The sequence below is a fragment of the Passer montanus genome, unplaced genomic scaffold, assembly GCF_014805655.1.
Source record: "Passer montanus isolate IOZ18808 unplaced genomic scaffold, ASM1480565v1 scaffold77, whole genome shotgun sequence".
Classification (NCBI taxonomy): Eukaryota; Metazoa; Chordata; class Aves; order Passeriformes; family Passeridae; genus Passer; species Passer montanus.
In genome coordinates this window covers 742,036-760,074 of record NW_024372923.1, presented here as the reverse complement: position 1 = coordinate 760,074, position 18,039 = coordinate 742,036, and the positions used below count along the sequence as shown (strand labels likewise).

At 42.7% G+C, this 18,039-nt stretch overlaps 1 protein-coding gene across 2 annotated transcripts in view; it reads left to right on the top strand.

The window, feature by feature from the left end:
* The window catches only part of ADAM12 (ADAM metallopeptidase domain 12), a 177,152-nt gene that overhangs the window by 67,049 nt on the left and 92,064 nt on the right, over positions 1 to 18,039 (top strand). The window lies entirely within an intron of this gene.

Below are 18,039 nucleotides of genomic sequence, written 5' to 3'. Positions count from 1 at the left end.
CACTCAAGAGCCCAGAGAGCTCTGCCAGAGGAGCCCAGACACAAAGGAAAATGATTTCCCTTGGGTTTAAGGCATTCCCATGAGAAGGAGCTTTACCTGGGTCAGGTTTTTCCTCAAGGAAATGCTGAATAAGCATAACAGCCTAAATGGATGGAAGCCTGATTTTCCTCATATTAACGGTAGGATCAGAGCCAGGGATTTGGTTTGGGGCTAAAGGAACTGCAGGATGTAAAGCCGAGACCAAAAGAAAAACAGGATTTTAAACTGCATGCTTTAAAGTTAATGAATAGTTATACTGTCTGGAGCAGTGCAGGGAAAAAGAAAAAAAAAATCTGGGCTTTTTTCAACTCATTATTTTGGGGGATTTTCCTTCTTTTTTCCTTGCACAATTTAGCAGTCAGAGATCTACAAAAGGAAGATCTCAGCATTCAGATAATTTGAGGGGATCAAATTATTTTTTTTTTTCCAAAGGAAAAAAACGTTATCTATCCAAAAATCGTTGAGCTGAGGCTGTGCAAGGCTGCGAAAGCAGCAGCATTGTGCCCTCCAGTGACAGGAGCTGCTACAGCAGCAGGAGTGACATTCCTGCAAGCTCCCGGGGGACTCCTCCACACGGGGATGCTCGGAAAGTTAATATGAATTCATCAAAAAATGAAGTTAATCCGGCCTAAGTGAAAATATCTACATTCCACTGTCCCCACTTTCCCTTCAGCAAATGACTGCCTGCTTAATTTGCTCCTGATTTAGGCTGTAATCTCCCTACCCCTGGACATTCCCAGAATTGTTTTTGGCTTTTGGACTAAAACACACCAGAAAAGAACGCAGTCTCCACATCTGTAAGGAGCTGCCAGTTGTAACAATTTTATGCTCTTTGATGAGTTTCTTGCAGGAACAAGGAGCTTTGTGGTGCACAAGACTTTGATTTTGCAACGGGGTTCCAGAAGGAAACTCACTGGTTTGGGGCAGGGGCTGGAATGATGCTCAGCATCCTGCCCCTCACTGAGCTGGAATCACTCCAAGGGCTGGTCCTGGAGGGAAATGTTGTGAGAGAGGAGACAGAACCTGGCAGTGCTCAAGGCCAGGTTGGACAGGGCTTGGAGCAGCCTGGGACAGTGGGAGGTGTCCCTGCCCATGGCAGGGGTGGGATGAGATGACATTTAAAGGTCCTTTTCAACCCAAACAATTCTGTGTTTCTGTTTCTAACTGTATCTTCATTAAGTTTTCCAGCACTGGTGTTGCCCTAAGGGCATCCCTGAAATGTGGGCAATCCAAAGGTCAAAAGAAGTGTATTTCTGTAAAAATGTAATGATTCAAAACTAAGCCTTGTTCTTCTGCATGCAGAGGATAAAACCCTTGAGAGGTCAGAGCTGAACTCTCTTTTATTGTTTGAGGTGTGAGATTGATGTTCCCCTACCCTCCTTTTCTTGTGAACAATGAATGCAGAGAGAAGAAGAGAAATCCCCTGAGCAGGCAGGGTCAACTGGACATCAGGAGGAATTCCTGCATGGAAAGGGTGATTTGACATTGGAAGGGGCTGCCCAGGGAGGTTTGGGATCCCCATCCCTGGAGGTGTCCAAGGAAGGGCTGGATGTGACACTCAGTGCGGATGGGTAGGGATTGATCACAGATCCTTGATCGTCTTGGAGATTTTCCCCACTCCAGTGATTCTGTGATCCCAAAACAAAGAGGAAACCAAGAGAGGGGAATGAGGCCAGCAAAGCTGAACGAGAGGCAGCATCTTTGAGGAGCAGTGTTCTGTTGCTGTGGGTGGTGTGAGCAGAGGCTCGGGCTGGTGAGCAGGAGCTGCCCTGGCTGGCACTGCTGAAGAGAGAGCCCTGTGGCACACGAGGTCTGCCTGGAACGTGGGAAGAGGGAAATCCTTCCTCTCCAGCGGCGAGCTCATATGGAGAGCAGCTGTAATTGAATTAGAGGCTGATTTAATGAAATGCTATTAGAAGTGACACCGCCTTGCTCTGTCGTGGCAGCCCTTTGGAGCAGCACTCAAAGCAGCTGCCAGGTGGGAATCACCAGCTTTTAAACTCTCATTTCCTGGCTTTTTTCTCCACTTCTTTTTCTGAAGGGGAAAAGTACAAAGAGAGCTTGCACAGACGTGAGCAAGCTATCCTTTGCACAAAAAAAAAGAGTTTCATAAAATAGGGTGTGGCAGCCCTTTGGAGCAGCACTCAAAGCAGCTGCCAGGTGGGAATCACCAGCTTTTAAACTCTCATTTCCTGGCTTTTTTCTCCACTTCTTTTTCTGAAGGGGAAAAGTACAAAGAGACCTCAGCTTGCACAGACGTGAGCAAGTTATCCTTTGCACAAAAAAAAAAAAGAGATAGTTTGATAAAATAGGGGTTTTTTTGGTCAGATCACTGTGCTACATCAACTTTCTGAGTAATATTTTCAGTCTGCACATTGTTTTCCATACCTTCATGGAGTTTTGAAGCGAATAAGTTGGTTTGCAGAGTAGAAAAATTTGTTGGTTTGCAGTAACTGTCATGAAGAGAGGGTGCAGGTTCACAAAAGCACCTGGTGTTCCCTGGGTGTTTTCCATGGTGGGGATAATAGAATTCAGAACTTCATAAAGAATTAAATCATTTGGCTTTTAAAGTGTGTAAGTTCTCTTTGCAGTAGTAATTGGTCTCCTTTTTAACAGGAGTCTTACATGATAAAGGAATAAACTTGGAGATATTGACTGAAAGCTCTTTAGGATTCTCTGGTTTAGTTTGTTTCGCACTAAGGAGAAAATTATTTTAAATGTATCCCATATTCTTGGACTTTTAGTTTCAAAGTAATAATTAGTAATAATAGATTGACATAATCAAATTTCTGCAGAGCAGGAAAAAATCAGTATTTTCTTTCTTTCTGCTCCCAGACCAAAACTTTCTCGGCTGTGATAAGGACAAGGAATTCCATTGCAATGGCAGCTCAAAAACAAAATTATTAATTTCTATATTTGCTTAAATTGAGCCACAGTACAGTTTTCTTGATTTAATCCAAAAAAATAAGCAACTCTGTTTAAATGGATGCTGAAAGAAAAACAGAAAGCTATGAATAAAAAATGTTCCAGACATGATAGGGCTGGTAATTCCTGATTAGAAATCACTCCTGTGGTTGTTAGTGCTGTAGATCGAATTTGCAGCTGTCTGGAGGTGTTACATTTAGAATAGTCTCGTTTGTAAATCATTATCAAACTTTGAACACACTTTGGGGGTTTTGGTTTTATTTTTAAATTTTTTTTAACTTATTTACAACTAGCTTGTTGAAACAGTTCCTATTTCTGCTCTTCGTGTTTCCTTCCTGTTTAGTTATTAGGGCAGCAGACTTTAAAAGGCAAATTTATTCATTACAGAGGAGGACCATGCATTATATAGAATTCATGCTGTTTATCAAAGCCTGAAAAAATAATTATGGAATTTGTGCATGAAGGAATAGAATTTACACATGTTAGTAGGATGATATTGTTGTTTATCCACCAGAAAAAATTTGTTTGCCTGAGGCCAAGAAGGTGTAGCATTTCACAGGACTCACTTATCAGAAGCCTCTTAACTTTATAGGAATTATTACATGGATTTGACTGCCAGCCATCCCCTTGCCTGAAATAAAACAAAATACAAGTAAAATAGGAACCTTCAGCCATGTTTTATCAGTGGTTTTGAGGTATTCTGATCTTTCTGATCTGTACAATTCAGCTTGTCCTAGGGAAGGTGCAGCTCAGGCAGTCTGGGGCTGTGCTGAGCAGTTTTTTGGGGGCTGATGTCTGTCCTGAAGAGAAATTACTCAGTTTTGGATCCATGAAAAATTTAAATGCATATTAGACTTGACTTAGTTTTCTGCAGAGGTTTCTGTTATGAAGGCTTAACTGCAGCTTTGATTTTATTGTCTCCATGAATCTGCCTACAGAAATTTGTCCTTCGAAGCCAAGTCATTTTTACTCAGTTGTTTTATTTATATTTGTAAATATTTCAGAAACCAAGGGTATTTCTAATTGCTTAAATCACAAATTATACAGCAGAAGGCTTTAGACTGCATGCTCATCTCCCTCCAAAAAATAAAATAAGCATAGAAAACAATAAAGACAACACATAATAAATACAATACTATAAAGAACAATAAAGTCATCAGCAGAACCCATGGTCAGCCTTAACTGCATGTTGCAGACATTGTTTTTCCTTTGTAAATCAGAATTTCTGTGGTGTTTATTCCACAGGAAAAGTAGAGACAAGAGAGTCATGTATCTGAAGCTCCTTCCCCTGCAAAATCCCACCTGGATAATTTCCATGTGAATTCAGTCTCTGGAGGCTTTGGTCAGGATAGGCATCATCCCAAATATGTCCCTAAAAACATCAAAATATACCATCAAAACCTCTCCCTTCAAATATTGTCACCAGCAAGGGACCTCCAAACTTCGAGCCAAATGTTTGCATTTCTTTGAGACAACACAAACATACCCAACCTTCCAATTGCACCACAGTTAAATTAAAATGAATGCAAAATGGTGTTTTAGGACTTATGGAGCCTCCTGCAGTTTCACAGAAAAGAAAAAATATATATGAAAATTATGTGCTATTTTATGCAACAGCAATTTGGACTGCTACAAAAATAATTACTTTTAAAATCCACACTACACATATGCAGATGGTTAACAAACTCTGGCTCAGCCTCCAGATGAAAATGATATTGGGAAAATCCATGCTGCAGAGATAGTGCCATTCCATTAGAAATGTGCAAAGCATGCAAAAACATTACAGCCAGATTGTTTTCCAGAATGGCCTGGATCTCAGTGCCAGATGTTTTATTCTTTGCATATCTCCTTGTAACTTCACCATTGCTGCTCTCTGGGTTTGTCCAGCCTGGGAGAGGAAAGGGGAGTTTTAGGTGTGCTGAGCAGTGCTGAGCAGAGGCTGGGCAAAGCTACAGAATAAAGCAGGGATTTACTCAAAGGATCTCCTCCATGGATCCCCCTCGGGCAGCACCAGAGCCCAGCCAGGGCTGCCCCCAGGATGAACCCAAATGGCCCCAAAATGCACGAGCGCTGCCGGGGTCTCTCCCTGGGCTCAGCTCTGCTCCATGTGCACATTGCAGTGCAGTGTCCAATCCCACTGCAGCCCCTGCAGTCCCATCCTGCTTGTTTTTCTCTCTGCAGCCCACGGGCTTTGTGCTCCTGGGCTGGGATTGGGATCATTTGTCCTTGGTGCCCAGCTGGAGCAGGAATTGTTTTGTGTCCCTGCTCTGTGCACAGAGCTCACCATCCCCTGATGTGAACCCAGCCCCACACACTAAAGCAGCACAGAATGTGGAAGACAGAAAAGCTAAAACTGAGGCATCATTGGGACAGACAGGAGGTTCCAGGCTGTTCATGTTTCTCCCAGCTCCCTCCTGGTTATTCCTGTTCCCTGACTCACACAGAGCTTGTTCAGGTGTAACTCCTTTGGTTTTCCATCCAGGTTTAACACATGACAGTGGTAACACTGCAAAAGCAGAGCTTTTGTGCCAGGCAGGACATCTGAGCCAGCTGGAATAAATGGGATTTTGGGGTATGGAATAGCAGGAAATGGATGGGTGAGCCCTGCCCTGCCTTCACTGACCACCCTCCCAAAGCCTCCTTGCCTTTGTCTCAGTGAAAGTTTGTTAGTGAAAGGAAAAACCAGTATTTGAAAATGTCCATTATTTTATAGATCCGACTCTGGAAATGGATGGGTGAGCCCTGCCCTGCCTTCACTGACCACCCTCCCAAAGCCTCCTTGCCTTTGTCTCAGTGAAGTTTGTTAGTGAAAGGAAAAACCTGACTTTGAAAATGTCCATTATTTTATAGATCCAACCCGAGATTTTGCTGAAGTGAGATCTGTAAGAGCTAAAATCTGATATTTTGTTGGATTTTTAGAGAATGGTGGTTTTTATGTGTTCCAAAACCTGCCCTTCATAGGCTTCCACAGATCCTTCCCTTGACATGGGATCATAGCCAGGGGCAGCAGGACCTTGGCACCTACCTATGAGTACCTTCAGACATTTACAGGTACCCAAAACCCACATTTTTGGTAAAAGTCATTTGTTCAGTTAAAACTGGCTGATAAACAGTAATTTTTTTTTCTTACCTTTCCAGAATATGGTTTCCCCCAAAATTTCTAAAGCGTGTGTTCTGTAGTATACAGAGAGACTTTTATCCTGAATTAAATCCATTTCAGTTGTCATCCTTTATCCTTATTACTCAGTTAGTTAATTAGTAATTTCTGAGAGCAGCCATAACTGTCACAGATACTGTGGGAGAGTCATCAACACTCTGCATGTTGATATAATTGCAGAGTTTTGTTATTTTTCCAAGTGTTCTTGTTAAGCACCAAGTGCCATTGCCAGTGTTTTGCCCGCAGTATTCCATGATTGCAGGAAATCCTTCTTTAAATCAGTGTGGACTGCAGTTGTAGGAGCCTCCTAAACTGCAATCCAAGTTCTGCAGGAGCATGTGTCAGGAAAAGAGTCTAAAACATGGTTTAACAAGCATGTGACAATAAATTAAGGAAATACATTTGGATATGTGAGGAAGAAATGGTTTCCACAAAAATACTCATCTCCTCCCAGTCACAGCTGTGACTTTTGAATATGTATTGAGCTGTGCAAGGAGAGCTAAGCTCGGAATTTGGCAGTAATAGTCTATTCATAAATATACATGAAATGTGAAAAAAAGAGTTTGTGGAGCTGGAAGTGAGCACTGGCCAGGATAAGCACACATACCTTGAGATAAAAATTGCAATTCATTGTCAGCACATGAGGCCTCTGATTTCAGCTGATTAATGTAACAGTGCCATTAGATTTTCTCATCTATTCTGCATTACTTATAATTGAATAGTGTATTAACAAGTGAATGGTTGTTTAAGGGGAGAGAAGGAGCCTTCTACCCAGGCAGTTTAAGGTTTAATATCTTCTCTCCAACAGAAACAACTCGTTTAACATTCAAAGAGAGATTTTGGCTTTTTCTCCCCACTCACTTTACCTCCACAAACCAGATGGCAAATGTCTCACTGAAAGAGCCAGTGCAAACAGAGTCTGCATCTGCCCATCCTCCTGTTTGCCCTGCCAGCAAAGGGGAAACAATATTAAATTTAGGGTCTTGTATCAAACACTTGCAGCTACATTTCCAGTCTCGCACGTCATTGAGCCAAGCTACTGACAGCTTTTACTCATTTTGATGTATAGCAGGGAATGAAATGTATTTATTGACATCCTATTTCATGTGGCATCTTCCAACAATGAGCAAGCGTGCCTTTGACTGGTATTTAATATTTTCCTCTGACTAGTATTTGATAGTTTTTCATTTATATGTGCACAGAAATCTCCTCGTTTCCAAGGTAATTGTCTGTGATTTGAAAGCAGGATTATCATGGAAATAGGTATTTATATTTATATATATACACACCTCTAGAAGCCATGGTGTTGAAGGGGAATTTTTGGAAAGGAAGGATATTGGAACAGCAAGGGTAACATACCAAAAAAGCAAATTAAATTTTGGATTGGATTGTGTTTAGTAAGAGCTGGTGGTTGCACCTCACTTGTTTTGTATTGAACAGATTCTAGTTTGATTTACCAATTCTACAACATTTAAGCTTCCATATTTAGGGTAGCCAGAAAACAAACAAGATTATTTCTCAGGTTCTTTGCTGCTTGCTTCACCACTGAGAACTTTCCAGAAGAGCATCACACATTGCCTTCAGATTTCTGGGGCTTTTCCTGTTCCCTGACAGCCAGTGAGAATCAAGACACAGGAAGAATGGAGCATATGGAAAATGTTTCCATATTTCTCCCCGTGAAAATCTACTTGGCATTAATATTATCACACTAAGGCTTTGATTCCTGGCTGATGAGAGGAAAAACAAGGTAATAAAGGATTATTTCAATGAGTTCATGTGGGAAGAGTAGGTGTGCTTTAAATGACAAATTAAATTATGACAAAACTCAGTAGTACAAGAGTTTCTGGTCCACGTTGGTGGTAAAAAGGAATTTTTTAGAAAGGAAAGATGCTGGAAGAGGAAAGAAAACCAATTAAACATTGAGTTGGATTGTGTTTAGCAAGAGCCAGTGGTTGCTCCTCACCTAATTTGTGTTGCACATATAGATATTTTCTTTGTCATTTAACTCCCTCCTTGGTGAATATTGCAGTGGAGAGCTCTTTATTGCAACACGGCTTTAACATGGGTTTGAAATACTTCAGAAACCAGATGAAAAGTATATTGTTAAAATAGGAAATTTGAAAATGGACTGAGCAGTGGCAGAGCTTCCCTGGGCCTTTTTCTGAAAGCACCACTACTATTTTCACACAAGGGTGAGAAGAGGGAAATCAGATGTTTTAGATTATCCTTGAGACAGAAAATAGATGTGATCAGTTCAAAGAACCAGGGGAGATTTTGTTTGCATAAATTGTAGCTGCTCTACATAGTTAACCTTGAAAGCCTTCTGTCAAAGAAATGCTGTTTTGTTAAAGTGGTACCAAGTCTCCTGCTCTGTGATATCTCATTATCCAGGAATACTCTGCATTCCCAGGCACTCTAAACACTATTATCTGCTACTTGTCCATTTGAAAAGCAATGTCCAATTTGCTTATGCAAAGGAAATAATGGTGTTTGTGGAGAATTCACATTAATTTAGAGCTAAAGTCTTCACTGGAAGTTAATACATGGACTGGCTGACTCATGGTGTTTTCACAGCAGTGTAATTGAAAGAAATACAGATGTACTTTTTAAAAAAAATCAGCCTTTCCTGATGCGTTTTTAAACTTGCACCACAATCACCTGATGGATGTGTAGCAATTACAGGCAACATGTGCAGCAGTGCTTGAGGAGGATTTCATTAAACCCACAGGGGCAGGAGGGCTCTGAGTGGGAGCACCCACCAGATTTACTGCCAGCAGTGCTCCTCAGCTCTGTGCAGAACTGTGGAGCTTCCAGAGGGGCTGGGAGGACACAGCACTTGAGATCTCACTGTGAAAGGCTTTATTTTAAAATGTTGGTGCTCAGCAGCATCACGATCACCTTGGTGTTCTCCAGACCACTGACATCCTGCTGGATTTCAGCAGGATTTTGGGCAGAGCATCCCACAGCCACAATTCCTGACTCAAAAAGCCCTCAGAGCTGCTCAGCCCCTCTGTCGCTCTCTCCTTTGCTGCATCCTTACTGAAACCCATCCCTGATCTGTTGGTTTTCCTTGGAAAACCCCATCCCTGTGGGATGGCTCCACAAGAGGCCCAATCAACAGCAAAGTCCTTCCTCATCCCATGTAATCCATTCCAAGTTCAAGTAATGTGCAGATTATTTGTTTACTTCCAAGTTGCTGATGGCAGTGCAGAATAACACAGCACCTGCCAAAAAAGAGCCTGTGGGATCCCACCAGGAGCTGGGTAAGAGCATTCCTTGCTGATACTCATTTTTGGCATTTTCCTGCTTCACTAATCCCTGGTTCATTTAGGATCTCCTGCTCATGGATCTCTGCTCAGCACAATACTGGGTCCTTACAACAGTTTGAGCAATGTAATCATCTTTATAAAAGCAAACATGTAATCATATCAAGGAATGAAATCAGATTTGCTTGGCATGACCTGTTTTCCGCCAGCAATGCTGACAAAGTTTAGGTTCCAAAACTTCCTTTGGCTTATAATTGTTTTATAGGCCTCAGCTTATTAAAAATGCAAGTTTAGGAGTTTTTGTCCTGAATCCAGGTTAAGTTCTGACATTCCTTATAGGGAGAGCAGCTCACAGTGAAAATCCTGCAGGACAAGTATTGCTCCATAAAGTGGGGTGGGTGAGCTCCTAAAGGGGCTGATTCTTGCTTTGGTGTCTTCTGCAGCCATCTGATAATGGGGGAAGGGAAAAAGAGGGGATTAGAGTTATAAAATATGCCCTGATATGAAAGTAAAGCACATGGAAGCCTTTGTGATGCTGCTTTAAAAAACATTCTTATATCAGTGAGGTTTGGGATATTAAACAATCATGGATTTAATAAAACCCCATCTCAATTTCTCTTGCTGTTTGGATTGGACTCATTAACATGATTTTTAAAAATATATTTTAAACACAATTGCATTATTATCATTCTGATCTCCCTGTAGCTTTTAGCCTGCTGGACAGTGCCTCCCCAGCTCAGCTGTACCAGCTCTGAGCCTTTGGGTATCAGTGACAGAACTCCCATCACTTACTCCCTTTCAATATCTCAGTTTCCTAATAGGTGAAGCAAATGGGGGCCATTCAGGCCATGTGTGAGTGAAAGAGAATGTGTGAGTGACACAAAGGCTGGGATACAGCAAAATGCTGAATTTGGAGGCAGAGAGCACAATGAGCAGCTGAGGAGATCCCTTCAGTGAAATGCAGCCAGGATCAGATCAGAGCTGGGAAGTGCAGGGACAGGCAAAGCCACTTTCTGTAAAATCATGGCAGAATTCAGAGCTGGAGAAATAGCCCTTAATAATGTCAGGATCCAGGTCTAGCTGCTTTGTGCCTCCTTTGTGCTGCTCATGTCTGCACCTTACAAAGCACTTGAGAGCCTCGTCCTCCTGAAGAATGGGGGATGATTGTAAATGTGCACTGAAAGTGCACAAGATAGGAAATGTGAGTTCTATTTTTCATGTATTTTAGCTGGTAATAATGAATTCTTCTCCAGGTTCTCCTTCAGACACCTAACTGGTATTGAAACCAGCAGTTTGCAGATTATTTTGTTGAAAAATAAGTGATTTGGCAATTATTTGAAAAGTAAGTTGAGTAAGAACAGTTTTTACACTTGAAAGGAGTCACAATTGTTATTTATCCATAACTCAGCATGTGACTCTGAGCTGTGCCTTTTGATGAAATGGAACAAATATGATGGATAAGAGTGGGGCTGTAAAAAATGACCTTTTTAGTTGAGGACTTGGGCTCTTATTTTGGCTGAGAACAAACCAGTGGCCATTTGCTGCCAGCTCTTCATCTGTGCTTACACTGTTCTTCGTTTGTTATTTCTGACTAAATAACTTTCTAAAAGTTAATTAATACTCTCAGTATTAGTTTAGTTTATTAATATTAGTTAATTATACTACTAGGAATTATTACTGTTTCAATACAATATCATAGTTGTTGAGAATAGTCTAAAACAGCTAAAACATGAACACATGGCAGCAAAGCACAACGTAAGTTAGAGATAAAACCTACATGTCTAACAGGATTACACTGGAGTCTTATTGAAAAGGTAAAATAGAGGCACTGATTCAATTCTAGAATTAATTGACAATAGAATGTTGTGTGTTTTTATACAGACAGCAGAAAATGTGGGTTTAGATCATTACTTAAATAATTTGGAATTCTATACATTAAGATGGATTATGATTACTGTTTAAGAGTAGTTTTTATTGTCCCATGTCCTCCCTTCTGGATCTGTTCTCTTACCTGATAATACAGTTTTGTCCTCTTTCTGAACTCTTAGGAGCAGAACATGTAATAGTCCTGCAGTCTTTCTCTGCTGGTGATGTGGTAATGTATTTTATGCTGCTAATTAATTGTAATCAGGCTAGAATTTTCCACCATGAGAATATGATGGGGTCTTCTGTGGTCAGCTCTAATTTGCCTGTGGATGTAGCCACATTCCCCCTCTGGAAGTCACGTCTGAATTATGTTTCAGTTTTAATTAAGAGCTGGATTTAGCTTTAAGACCTTGCATTAGAAGCCTGATGAAACCAGATGTGAGACAGTTCCCACTGTGAGTTCCTGGAACTGTGTCTGTGAGATAAACAGTGCAGATCTCCAGGTGCCACTGCCTGCCCTGCAGTGCTGGGGGGAGACCATGACTGCAGTTCACAGACGAGGAAACCAAGGGGTTGGACAAATGAAGAGAGTTCCAGAAGCTGCTTCAGTAGAGGAGAGTTAGAAGTAGATCCAAGGGGTACTTGCTGCTTATTTTTCTCTCGTCTCCCTTATTGCTGCCTACTCTCAAGTATTACAGCTCCTGAAAGGTGCCTGTGCTCAGCTGGGGCTGGGCTCTGTCTGCAGCAGCACTGACACACCCAGAGCACACAGCCTCAAGGGAAATGCAGGCTGGATATCAGGAAAAAGTTTTCTACAGCAAGGGTGATAAAGTTCTGGAATGGCTGCCCGGGGAGGTGGTGCAGTCACCATCCCTGGGTGTGTTTAACAAAGCCTGGATGTGGCACTGGGGGCCAGGGTTTAGTTGGGGTGTTGGGGCTGGGCTGGACTCGATGATCTTGAAGGTCTCTTCCAACCTGGTCGTTCTGTGATTCTGTGAATAAATGCCAGCCTGCAGTGCCTCTTTATCCTCTACCTGATTTCCTCTTGCACCATGGATGGATCCCTTCACAGAGCCTGGCCCCAGACTGAGCTCCCTCCCCCTCTCACACTAAAGGCCTTTGGGGCACCTTCTGGCTTTCCCTTTCTTTCCTCTTTTGCACTGGAATTCCCATTGTGCCATCAGCTGCTGGTTTAAATGCATTTGCAGTGACTCAGCACTTCACAAGCTCCTCCACTGGGCCAGCATCACTGAGACCCCCAGGACAGGAGAGGGTGAGCTCTTTAATCCTCTGTGTTTAAGTCATAACTGGCTATGAACATTTGGGAAACCGTATGGAAAAGACGCTTTTAGCCTGGAAATTGTGTAGCCACTGACACCTCAGAGGACAATTTGGACCACTTCTGTAGGATAATGATCCTCCCTTGTACTGTAGCACAATTTCTATTGCTCTTCTGCACTGCTTGGCTCAGGTTGCTGGAGATGCACATTTTTGGGATCTCTTGCTGGGTTGGAAGCACCTGGTATTGGCCTGGAGGACACAGACCAGTGAGGAGCTGTAGAAAACCCCACCAGTTTCCTGGTACGACCTCCAGATTTTAAATTCCTGTAACTAAATTGAGAAGATTAAGTTTTGCTTTATGTCTAAAGCTTCTGCAGTCTTCTGATTTTCCAGAGCCATAACCCTTGCCTCTTCCAGTTTCTCTCCATATATGAAAATTTCCCCAATTAATTATATTATGTTTCATTCTGCATAGAGTGCAGAAGTTGCTGATATTGGAACTGTAAATACCATGAGGGCTGCAGAGGGACTTATTCCTGTAGTTACCCTTCTTTTATTTTAATGAAGATTTCTGTAGCCATTTGCAAACTCATATGGGAGATAATCAGATGTGAGGCAGGAAAATACTGATAGTTATGGATGACCAGGAACACCTGAGGGAAGCAGGAGCTGGCCCTGCTTGTGAGATGCTTTCTTTAATGTGGTTGTTTTTTTGTGGGGTTTTTTGTTGTTTTTTTGTTTGTTTGTTTTGGTTTGGTTTTGGGGTTTTTTTTTGTTTTGTTGTTGTTGTTGGGTTTTTTGTTGGTTTTTTTTTAATTTAAAGCACTTTTTTTCTTGCCCATACCTGCTGAATGATTTTGCTCAGTCCTCTGTCTTCACGACAGCAGAGAATGGCACTTGCCACACTCTGTTGTCTTGGTGTTTGATTTGCCTTCTTGCCCAGAGAAGCCAGGATTTCCTCTCTATTCCAGGATAACAGAGCCACTGCAGTCCAAATTGCACATTTATGGGTACAGTGATGCTCTGTTGCTGGATTTTGTGTCTTACAGCTGATTTCTTTCTTTGTTAAACGGGCCACAGAGAAGAGTCACACTCTGAGTGTTCTCAGCACTTCCTGTGCACAAAGGAGATGAAGGACAATTCTGTGTTTTCTTCCTGTTTGCTGCCTTTTGGCTTTCAAGAGACAGAAACACCTTGGCCGAGAGTGCCCTGAGCAAACCTGGGCTTGCAGAATGCACGAGCCCCAGCTCAGACCTGCGCCCTTGAGAGCTGCTTCTCTCCCCAAGCACTTGTTTACCCAACATTTACTTCTACCAAACAGTTTTAAAAGAAAAACCACACAACAGAACACTTAAAAAGCTGGGTGCTTTCTGAAGAGAGCTGGAGCTAAGCACGTGGGTTTACTGAAATGAGTGCTGAAATCTCAGCTGGGTCCTTGCCTTGATTCTGCAGTTTCTGCTCAGGCCTGGTAGGCTTTGCCCATTGGGAAGAGGAGGAGATGTTTGTCTAAACAGGAAAATGAAATTTGCCTCCCTACAAGCCATTGGCAGGCAGTAGAGGGAAGAGAGAAAACTTGAAAATAATCTTCATTATAATTTCAATTGACTGGACCTCATTTCCTTGTCTGCAGTTCACTGTTGGATAGTTGATGCATGCCCACCTGTGGACAGACCTGATTTAGCTCTCCTGTGTATTATCTGTCCCTGTCTTAGATTGAATCCTGCCTGCTGGAGTACTCCTACTGCAGATAAACCATATTTGCTGTGATGATTTGAGTGAAATACCCACTCTGATGAAGACAGCTCAGGGTTTGACTGCAGCAGAGAGGTTTTTATCTTGCGTGGCAGAAAATGACTGTGTGACCTGTAGCATCATCTGCAGCAGCCAAGTGTGAAATCAGCTGTGCCAGGCAGCTCCTACGCTCTAATGAGGGAATAATTCCTCTGTGGAAATAAAAATATTCATGCTGTGGCACACCTGCTCTTGGAACATTGAGACATCCAGTGGGAAAGGGGATTTGTCAGCCTTTCTCCTTCACTGCTACTCACAGCTGACACTTTACAATAAACCCACAGGAGGTTCAAGGCTGTGTTACAGCAAGAGCTGTGTCTCCAGGAGAGGACAGGATTTCAGAATACAGATGTTTGCAGAGGGATAAAAGGTCTGAGCAGCTCTCTGAGTGCTGTAGCAGGGAGTGCTCACCTGGGATGGGTTTGGTACCTGTGGCAGCTTTCAGAGAATCACAGAATGGTTTGGGTTGGAAGGGACTTTAAAGATCATCTATTTACAGCCCTCTGTCGTGGGCAGGGGCACCTTCCACTAGACCAGCTTTTTTCTTTATTTTTAACCCCTGGAATGCCATTTTCCCTTTCTCCCCATCTTGGCTGCTTTATGTTTTAATAGCCGTGTTTATATCTATACCACTGGAAAGGTATTGTTTCCTTGAGGATCCCTGTTATGTTCTGCACATCTGCAATCCCAGGAGCAGGTAATTATTAGGAAGTGGCAAAGCTGAAAAAGAGCAGTGCACATTCCCCATCTCCCTGGTGCCCGAGAGGCTGCAGGCAGCTGCTCAGACTGGGCTGCAGAACTTGAATTTCCATGGCAGTGATGCCACGAGCAAAAAGCTTCCTCCCTTCAGCTCTTCCACTGCAGCTCAGCACATAAGTGCTGTGATTTAACAATTTTACATGAATTTGCCTTGTGGATTAATCTTTGACATCTCGAATTTGGTGTTTTAGGGGAAAGACACGCTGCTGGGGGAGTGAATTCGTTCTACTGTTGCAGTCAAGAAAATAGGCTCATGCCTTTGAGAGGCCAGGAGAGGAATATTCTGGGAAGCAATTTGAGCTGATATTGTTGGGAGGCTAATACTGCCTGACAGATCTGCTGTGACAGCTGAAGATGTGCCGGAGCACAAAATAGAAAAGGAAAAGATTGTTGTTAGGCCAGCGCCAAGATGAAACCCTACTACTTGTGACAGCTGTTGGCAGCATGAAATCACTGTCCTCCAGCTTTGCACAGTACTAGAAACTTCAAGATCATGCTGGGTGTGTGTTTCTGGAGATCTTGTTTGGGGTAATGCTCCCTGACAGCAGCCAGTTGTAATTGGCAGTGGGGATCCTTCAGAAACCAGCAGAGAAACAAAATCTTGGTGTTTTGTGCTGCTCCTTTCCCAGGTCACTGCTCACAGGACCCTCACTGGCCACTGCTTCCCTGATGGAACCATCTGCAGCTCAAAAAGTTATGAGATTTCTTGTTTCAAAGGGAAAAAAGATGTATCAGCCCAATTAAGTTCAGTGAGATGCAGAGGGAATTTTGGGAAGCAGGGGAGGTTTTGCCTTCTGTTTGTTAAAGTGACAAGCTCATTTTGTAGAAACTTTGAACATCTTTAAAACTCTGTAGATCTCAGCAAACATTCAGTGAGGGAAATCCCACTGAGAGCTGATGCCCCAGTGCCCTCCCCTCTCCAGACACACTCCTGGCTCTTTCCTTCCCACCCAGGCATTCCAGGTATTTTTGCTGAGGTTCTGCCACCTTTCCAACTTTTAACCATCAGGAAGCTGAGACAAGCCAAAGAGTCTCTGCTTGGGTCTTGCTGAAGTCTAAAATGCCTTTTTGGCAGAGCTCTCTGTGTCTTGGCAGATTTGGGGCTCTGGAGCTGCAGCTACTCTCCTGTTTCAGTGGCACTGTACTGTGAGCCTCTCATCCATCAGAAAGGCCAAGTATTTCCTCTTAGAATAGGAGATTTCTGGAATTCCAGTGCTGTGATTTTTTTTTCTTCCTTCACCAGCTACAGTTACTGTCTTGCATTGAGTTCAAAACTCAGCTTCATTTGTTTGCTGCCTGATGTTCATTTAAAAAGTCTCTTCTGCATTCTATTTTTTATTGTTGTATCTCAGCTGATATGAATCACCATAGCTCAGTAGGAAATTATGAGATTCTGTTGATCTGCCCTAATATTTATGAAATATTTCTTCCTGTGCATTACCTTTTTGACCACTTTGGACCATAATTGTATCCAAAATATGCCCATGAAACCAAATATGGGCTCCTTAAGAGTAAAGTTTTTATCAGATCAAGGTAAAGAAATTAACAGCTGCACTGATGATCATAATCCAAGGAAAAACTCCCCATAGCTCTTGATGGTGAAAAAAACCCAGTATTTTGAGCTGCAGAGCAAAGCTCTTCTCTTTTGGTGTTGTGATAAGGAGAACACGTCTCAGGAGGTCATGAAAATTGCATAACATTGCACTTCCTAAAGTGCAGCTGGAATATTCTTCCTGTCTGGAGTGTGACAAATTGGAGCAGACCCAGGGAAATCCAGGACCAAGCAGGTCCAAGGGCAGAACCAGGAGATATTTCATTAATGGCATCTAAAACCAAGGCTGTGCCAAAGATTACCATAAAAGCTTCTGCCTTCCCAAAATGCCATGGCAGGGGACATGTGGTTTATTGATAAAATGAAAGCCCTACTTGTAGCTCAAAATGTGAGTCCAATGAATGTGGGGTTTTTAACAACATCCCATAAAAACTGGTCAGGAATTGGAGAAAAGCATTGTCCAGATTTTGGCTGGGATAGAGTTAATTTTTTCTCAGTATTCAAAGCACTCAAAGCAGTGGAAGGTTGCTCCAAAGCATTGCTGACACCTGGAAAATGCCTACAAATATTAACAAAAAAAAATCTACCTGTTTCTCTGGTGGTTTTTGCTTTGATTTCCCTTATTTCTGTTTTCCTTTTGTGCCTTTTCTTTTTGAGCTGGCTGAGCTGGTGGCTGCCATCCCTGGGACTGATGAGCTTTGCATGCAGGAGGTGTCAGGCAGTTTCACTGCCCCTCTTTGTGCTCTGCCCACTCCGTGCACCTCAGCCGTGCTCTGCCTCTGCATGCAGGAGGTGTCAGGCAGTTTCACTGCCCCTCTTTGTGCTCTGCCTTCTCCTGATGAGGGAATATTGGGAATTTCTGCAGCATCTCCTTCCTGCTCAGCCTGGAAACAAAACAGGGAATTGGCAGAACTGAGGGGGAAAGGGGAATGTGGCTGGGCTGGGTTGATTGCACAATGATATCAGTGTCTAAGCTCAGAGCAGCTCATTTTTTGCAATCTACAATCAGTAAAAACAAAAAAGCAAAACAAAACAAAAAAACACCAAACCAAAAAAAAAAATCAAAACCCTTTCCATTATTTTGGACAAGGATCTAATTAAAACAAAAATTCTGGAGGGGAACAGCTCAGGATCCCATTCCACATTTCCCAAATTGTTGCATTCCCTGCTATTTTGTTGGTGGCTCTGATTGTGTCATCTGCCCCCTCACCTGATGGAACTTTTGTGCTCAATATTATGGAGATCTGCCTGACAACCTGGCACCTCCCTTCTCCTGTGCTTCCTCTGCAACCTTTGTGGACCAGGCAGACACAGGAGAGGTGGAAATCCCCCTGCCCCTGGCTGAGCCACCAGCAGAGCTCTGATAAAACCTGATAAAATCTCCTGCTTCTCTGCCATGGAAC